At 40.3% G+C, this 7,500-nt stretch overlaps 1 long non-coding RNA gene and 1 pseudogene across 1 annotated transcript in view; one reads left to right on the top strand and one right to left on the bottom strand.

The window, feature by feature from the left end:
- Window positions 1–7,500, top strand: part of LOC138024130 (uncharacterized) — a 22,698-nt gene that overhangs the window by 13,648 nt on the left and 1,550 nt on the right. The window lies entirely within an intron of this gene.
- On the bottom strand, window positions 41–4,649 carry LOC138022322 (uncharacterized; annotated as a pseudogene).

Below are 7,500 nucleotides of genomic sequence, written 5' to 3'. Positions count from 1 at the left end.
GCTTTCACAAAGTTTCTGACGGCGTGAGACTAATCTGGAATTGAAGATATACTGGCAACAGAATTTTTGAAGTCTCATTCAAATCATCTTTGCAAAGCATGAAAACATTAAATTATCCCCACTCTTTACAATTAGGAATTAACAGGTCGGTGTTGAAAAAAACAAACAAACCAAGAGCTGCAAAAAGATCACATGGGACATGAGGCAAAAAAATAATAAGCTCCAATTAATGCTAAAGCAATACAGTAAGGCTTTCAAAAATTACTTCTTCCCATAAAACAGAACCTCAAATGTGAAAAATCAAATCTGTTGCACAGAAACAAACTTAAGGCTTTGTTTGTCATTAAGTCTCTGCTTGCACTGTACACCATTGTTTGAAGTCATAAGTGGGTATTTGTTGCTTCCAAACACAGTGCATTGTAACCACCTGACTCCAGCCAAAGAGAGCAGCTGATGGAAACCTGAAACCAATCACAACAAAGTTTAAGTGATAGACACATTACATTATTTTCAAGGAGTGAGTTTCTAGAGAAACTGTGGTGCTGGGTCAGTAGGGACTGGACTAACACTTGGTAGCATTTGGTGGACAAGGTAAATTATCCAATAACAGTAACAGTAACAGCAACAGCTACAAAAGTCCTTTGTCAGAGCGTAAATCCTTCACCCGGACATAGATAATTCAACATACAACATAATTTTTTAATTTGATACTCTACAATGACTCAAACCTTCTTAAATGATCATTCTGTTGTGGTGAGGTACAACTATACTTCTTCTAAATAAACCAACTGAATGCAGCCTGCATGCAGTATTACAAACAGCTTGCTTCAGAATTTTAAATATAACAGAAATCAACTCTGGGGGATATTAAAGCAATCCATGTGCAACACACAATGCAAGACATACCTGGTATTAACAGCTGCTCTGTTTTCCTCTCCTCTGCCTGCGCTCATACTTAATACGGTTAACTATTTGTCTCAATGACAGCGTTTGTAACATGCTTCTTCCTTTGGCATCAGAAGAAAGTCTGTCAGAAATGACCTTTTTCGAGATTGGACTGTTCTGAAGCATGTCCTCAAATAAGCGATGCAATATTTGTACATCTCCCTCACTGAAAAGAGCCTTTGTGTTGTTGCTTAATGCTGTTGTTGGCGAGACGATGTCAGAACCAGCAGATGATTCTTCTCTGAAAAGTCGTTCTACTTTATCACTTAGTTTTTCTTTCTCTGTTGGCTAGTCTAAAGTGTTGTTCTTGGATACTGGATGTCTCCACTCTGCGCGAACTTTGTCATAAACTCTTCTGGCATCTTCACCTCGGAACACTTGACTATCCTTGATTTTCTCTTTCACACATTCCATGGTGACTTTCTTTTGCTCTATTTCTTTTTTAAATAACTGGCGTATTTCTTGAACCGCCTCTTCTGACCATGGCAATTTTAATACATTCCTTCTTTCATCTTTAAGTGGGTCTTCTTCAGCTTCTTCCTCGTTTGCATTCTGTTGCATGTCTTCTCCCGGCTGTTCAGATGGCAGTTCCTCAGATCTTTCTTCACAAGACTGAGAGCTCGTTTTCCTCATAATTTTGTGAAGTGTCTGTGAAGCAGTCACCGATGCTTTCGCACTTTGGCTCAAACGGTAGTATTTTACTGCAGTGTCTTCCTTATGAGCCATCAATTGAGCCAGATCGCTTGCTATTTCTTTGTGACTCTTGTGGCAGGCAGTCACCGCACCTTTCCTGAATAGTGTGCTGTGAATGCGTCCTCCTACCCCTGCCTTTTTCCAAACCGATTTGATAGCTTTGTTTATTTGACTGGACTGCAGTTTTGTTCCATTGAAAGATGGAAATAGTGGCTGGTCTTCTCCTGCTCCAACACCTGGCACCTTAGAGCGCACTTCTTGAACAAATATGCTCATCCAATTATACAAATTACTTGTTAGGACAATTAATGCTGGGCCATGAACATGGAATGTTTTGTGATTCATGACATTGATGACAAATCTGTCACCTTCTTTGTAGCCTCTTTTGAATTCTCTTAAAGTCGTGTTAGCCAAAACTCCAGCACGGTTGGCATTATCAATGGAAATCTGAATGAGAAGGAAGTCACGCAAAAGGGTGTACTGTTGTTGTGCAATGTCTACACTGTGCTTTCCACTGAGCTTTCCAAGCAGGATGATAGCATCTCTGGAAATTTGGCTTTTTTCAAAGGCTTCAATTTTTTCTGCAGTGATAGCCTCAACTCGATCCTCTTCCCTCCTTTCCCACTTCCGTTTCAAGCTTGAACGCTTGTAAGATGTAGACCATCTCTTCATCTTTTCTCTCAACTGACTGATTAACTCACAGCTGGCTGTAATTTCTTTTGGCTTCTCAGACAGCAGGAAGGAGTAAAAATGTTGCAGGCTTGTAAGATATGATTTGATAGTTTCAGCAACATACTTTTCTTCAGCATGTTTAACAAACTTCTCCTTCAACAGACCGAAATCTAGAAGAGATGACACCTTCTTGTCAATGTCAATCACAAACAAGATCCTCTTAACCTGTGAAGCGTGCTGTTTGGCAGTTTTCACGTCTTTTTTGCCCCCATCTGGTGATTGTAGCCAATTTTCAAAATCGACAATTAACCCAGGGAGAGTGTCAACATCAGATTCAACATCAGCTTCTGCACTTGCACTTGCACTTGCACTACCAACCACTTCTCCATCTTCATCAATAACTATTTCCTTCTCCTCATTCTCCAGCTCCTCAACTTGTTCCATTTCAACTTCCTGACTTTCTTCAAGTGAAACCTCTTCGCTACTTTCAAGTGTTGCTGTTTCGAAGTTGGTTAGTTTTTCTCCGGCAGCTCTCTTGTCAATTAACTGGACTCTATAGGGCCTCTTTCCTTTTTGCAAAGCTTTATTCAGCAGACTTTTGTACTCGTCAGATGAAGGGCTAATCTTGTGAACATTTTTCAAATGGGCTGGTAATCGTTTCACACATGCTGAACATCCAATCATAGGACAAATTCTCTTTTTATGGTAGTCCTTGTAGGCCTTTGTTTCTTCATCACCATTATTTCTCTTCTTCCTGTTACCTGCCTCAGCACTTTCTTTACTTTTGAATGTGTACTTTTTCCGTAAATTAAAGTTTGTGATTGCTGAACGAGATCGAGAATGAGACCACTTATGAACCTGCATTAGATGCCTAGGGATGTGAACTACCACCTTCTTGCAGTAAGGGACTGGACACAGACGTTTCCCTCGTCCCTTATGTCTTCTTTCTTTGTTTGGTTCCTCCTTCTCCATTGGTTGTTCATTTTCCGGGGAATTGATCCTACCCTTCAACATTCGGATGTAACTTTTGGCATTTGAAAGTTCTCCATCCCCCTTCCTGCCTGGCTTATCTCCTTCATCTGCTACATCATCTTCGTCAGATGAAAAAACACCCTCAACCTCACTGATTTCACCTTCACTTCCATTGCCCAATTCAACAGGTCCACCAGCCCCATTCTCATCTTCACCTTTGGACCTAGCACCTTCACTGGTGACATAATCACTTTCCTCTTGCCAGTCAGCACAGGAATTTTCTTCACTTTGATTGACTGCAATTACAGGCTCTGTGCTTGAGTAAGCAGGCAAGCTGGATAAACTCCTAGTCCACATATGCCTAAGTTCAAAGGCTTTCTCGGACAACTACATGATAGACAAGGAAAAACAGTGTTGACCAGTAATGAATAAAATTTGAGTTTCAGTTGCAAAGGTTTTTGTGTTCCTCTTGATACAGTATGCTTAGTTATTGTGATCATTACACCATGAAAATGTTTCTTCTGCACTTGCCGTTATTAAATACCGCCAATGATGATGCTAAATGCACAAGATTTACGTCCATAATTTAGCCTCATTTTATAAATGCCAAGTATTGGATATAAATACTTGGCATGTGAAAAACGATGCAAAATTATTGACATTAATTCATGCCCATGAAAAAATGCAGTGGTGGTCACTAAATCAAACTATTTACCTAAGTTAAACAGTTTCACCCAAGAAAATGTAAGAGCATGATCCCCATACAAAGAAATTTCAAAAACCGCTCATGACAAGCAGAATGAGCCAGTTCAGGGACAGGATATCAACTTAATTAAATTTGCCATGTCACGCAATTTTAGCCATTTTCATGACTTTCAGATTTACCATAAGACAGAATTAGCAAAATAACAACAACCAATTACAATTTCAGAACAACATAAAAAAGCAAAGAGGCGCATGGATGGGAAAAAAGGAGAAGATTGAAAAGGAATTGCATTCCCGAATAAATCTTGGAAAAAAAAACAGTCGGCCCAACGTATAATTTCAAATTCACTACAATTCACCTGGTTAATGGTCGTTTATGCTTAGCATCGTCCGTGTAACGATTATTTCATCGGCAAAGGAATTTCATATTTCCTATTTAGCTAAAGATCTGCCCAAATGACCTTCGAATACCGTGACATAGCTCTGACTTGCTTTAATCTAACCATACGATCTGACGTAAAAATAGCACAAATGGAAAACAAAACTGTGATTGTGCTCAAAGTACTCACCATTTTTGCTTTCTGTTGATTACCCTGCCTTAAGGCCTGCATTTCGATTGACTTTAAATCCCGAAGTCTTGCCTGGAGGCCGAAGTAATCCATCCTACAATTTTTTTCAAGGCCACAACACGTGGGACGAGAACAGTCCGTTATATAAAAGCTCTCATCTGTCGCTAACTTTAGGGCGTCAAAAGGGCGTCTTCGAGCGATGGACATCAACCGGAAGTGGAGTTTTCTTATTGTTGGGCAGTGGTTTAGCTCAAATTTGCGAGCAAATCGTCTCTATACCAGTAAGAGCACTGAACAGTATAAATGTGGTTGGACCAGTGGGGGTTAATAGGGAAAACGCTTCACTTCTGGTTGCCATCCGTTGCTCAAAAACGCTTGGCTCTGAGACAGCATCTGGTAAGAAAAGTCGTTTTTCATGGCAGGTTGTGCAATTCTATAGTTACAGCCAAGGCTCCACGTGCAAAATATTGCTTGCACAGGTGAAAGCATATTTTAAAATAATTATTGTCATGTTGCCAGGGAAGATGAAAATTGCGAGAAACAAGTTGCACAATGTTGCACCCCTTTAAACTTATTTTCTTGCGCTTATGGTGCTGCTTAAGTAAACATAAAAATCAAGTACAGAAATAAAATTAAGCATAATCAAATTAATGTGCTAACAATTTGTCACTTATAACAGCTGTAGTGCGCAGAATGTCACCTGTTTCTCCAGTTCTAGACAGCCGTAGCAGGTGGAACAGTCACTTGAGCTGAAGGGAAAAAACATGAAAACTTGCACGTATCTTTTGTTTTGTCTTCTCTTAATGCATCGGAACTCAACTGGTCTCAAAAACGTTCACGATCCTTATACAGGTCGCGGAGGATGCTGCTTAACGTGAAACGACATCGGGCATTGACTGAATCACCTAACTAGGGCGCGAAGCGGTTTGAAAATGTGGATGTGCGACCCACACAAAACAAGCTTTTTGAAAGAAATGTTGATGAGGCTTTCTTGTTGTGTGTGTGCGTGTTTTTTATTTTTTTTATTTTTGCCTTAAAATGGATATAAAAAAAAAAACGGGGAATAAATTAAAGGCATGGCCTGGAAGCATGCAGCCACTGATTCATAGTGTTAGGCATAAATGGCTTATTTCTCAGTCATCTTTGGCGATAGTGTGTAAATATTTTCACTGATAAGGGCCGTATTTAGTACTAATTCCATACCAAAAGATTGGTTTTTTTTCTGAAAAAGAAATGTCTTTCTCGCGCTGACGGAATATCTTGCAAAAAAGGCACTTTGGTAACACTACAAATTTCTAACACCCACTGCTAGAAATACCTATGTTTTCTAATCAAGGATTTTACGGAAGGCCGTCAAATCTTAGGTGTATAAAGTACAGTAGTACAACTATGTGTAGCGTAAGTTTGGTTGACTTTGACTGATTAATAATGGTACAATCGAGTTTCGACTTTTGTTTTGTTACTGAGCGGCCCTTTCAATGATCCGGAAACCTCAACTCGACTTGAAAGTGCAAGTAAAAACCTTCAAAATTTTGGAAGACCCGAGAACCACTTTAGTTATTTACAGTGGCAAAAGAGTGAATACATATGGGTAATATAGGGTCTTAAATACCTACATTTTGCCAAGTTTTCACAACTTACCACTAAAAAACGAACGTTACCACGACACCGGGAACTTTTGTAACCTCAAACGTGAAAAAACAGCTGTAAAAAGCCTCGTTTTCGATGTGGAATATTGATCTTTGCAGGCCACAATGGTTATAAAGTATACTCTCCTAAAAATAGGAAACCTGGGTTTAAATCGTACAAATGGACATTTGTAAGCCTTCGAGAGAACTTAGTTACAAAAGTGCCCACTTTACCTCTAGAGAGAGAGAGAGAGAGAGAGAGAGAGAGAGAGAGAGAGAGAGAGAGAGAGAGAGAGAGAGAGAGTGTGTATGAGAGAAACCCTGACAATGCACACCCCAAATAATCATATTTTTACCTGTATAAATGTTTGAAAGAAAATTTGCCCTGAGCGGGATTTGAACCCACGTCCCCCCATTACTAGTCGGGTGTGATCACCACTACACCACCAGGACAACCATGCTGGCAACACAGCCATCGAAGAGGTGATTTACGTGGTTAAGGCGTGGGCTTCCCGGGAAATTTTCTTTCAAGGTGACAAGGTAGGGGAGCCTATAACTTCACTTGAAACCCAACTAAGGATCAAATTAATGATGCACGACCGTAGTCAACTTAGCGGATGACAAGGAAGGATCCTAGAAGGATACAGGCTAATTTTAATTTTAGAGAGAGTGTAGGAGAGAAACCCTGACAATGCACCTTGAAAGAAAATTTCCTGGGAGGCCCACGCCTTAACCACGTAAATCACCTCTTCGATGGCTGTGTTGCCAGCATGGTTGTTCTGGTGGTGTAGTGGTGATCACACCCGACTAGTAATGGGGGGACGTGGGTTCAAATCCCGCTCAGGGCAAATTTTCTTTCAAACATTTATTCAGTTAAAAATGTGATTATTTGGGTGTGCATTGTCAGGGTTTCTCTGCTACACTCTCTCTAAAATTAAAATTTGCCTGTATCCTTCTAGGATCCTTCCTTGTCATCTGCTAAGTTGACTACGGTCGTGCATCATTAATTTGATCCTTAGTTGGGTTTCAAGTGAAGTTTTAGGCTCCCCTACCTTGTCACCTTGAAAGAAAATTTCCCGGGAGGCCCACGCCTTAACCACGTAAATCACCTCTTCGATGGCTGTGTTGCCAGCATGGCTGTCCTGGTGGTGTAGTGGTGATCACACCCGACTACCGGTAGTAATGGGGGGACATGGGTTCAAATCCCGCTCAGGGCAAATTTTCTTTCACACATTTATTCAGTTAAAAATATGATTATTTGGGGTGTGCATTGTCAGGGTTTCTCTCCTACACTCTCTAAAATTAAAATTAGCCTG

Source organism: Montipora capricornis, chromosome 2 (genome assembly GCF_036669925.1).
Source record: "Montipora capricornis isolate CH-2021 chromosome 2, ASM3666992v2, whole genome shotgun sequence".
Classification (NCBI taxonomy): Eukaryota; Metazoa; Cnidaria; class Anthozoa; order Scleractinia; family Acroporidae; genus Montipora; species Montipora capricornis.
Note: the sequence above shows the minus strand (reverse complement) of the source record. Positions and strands in the feature narration are given on the sequence as shown.